This window comes from Penaeus monodon, chromosome 33 (genome assembly GCF_015228065.2).
Source record: "Penaeus monodon isolate SGIC_2016 chromosome 33, NSTDA_Pmon_1, whole genome shotgun sequence".
Lineage (NCBI taxonomy): Eukaryota > Metazoa > Arthropoda > Malacostraca > Decapoda > Penaeidae > Penaeus > Penaeus monodon.
This window is the reverse complement of record NC_051418.1, coordinates 28,978,515-28,978,799: the sequence shown is the minus strand read 5'-3', so window position 1 is coordinate 28,978,799 and position 285 is coordinate 28,978,515. Positions and strand designations below refer to the sequence as shown.

At 44.9% G+C, this 285-nt stretch overlaps 1 protein-coding gene across 1 annotated transcript in view; it reads right to left on the bottom strand.

Moving 5' to 3' along the window:
- LOC119594204 (sex determination protein fruitless-like) overlaps nucleotides 1-285 on the bottom strand; it is a gene marked incomplete in the record, with an annotated part of 27,626 nt that overhangs the window by 14,128 nt on the left and 13,213 nt on the right.

The window sequence follows — 285 nt, the reverse complement described above, 5'->3', positions numbered from 1 at the left end:
CACACTGACATGTCCTCAGGTGACGCAACACTAGGAGTTGCCGAGCCGAGAACAGAGCAGTACAACACCATCACCCTGAACCCACTAAGGTTGACTATTACCTCTAAGAAATGTATGGGACTGCCCAATAAGTGTGTTACATGTGGCTACTCTCCACCTTCAGCTAGTCTCTACAAGGCTACGTCATCACTACACTACATTGGCACTGAATATCTCTGTCAAGTGAAGCAAATTTGAGACCTGTGCGTGAATTAACTGACAATAAAATAATCATAAAGAGTGGGG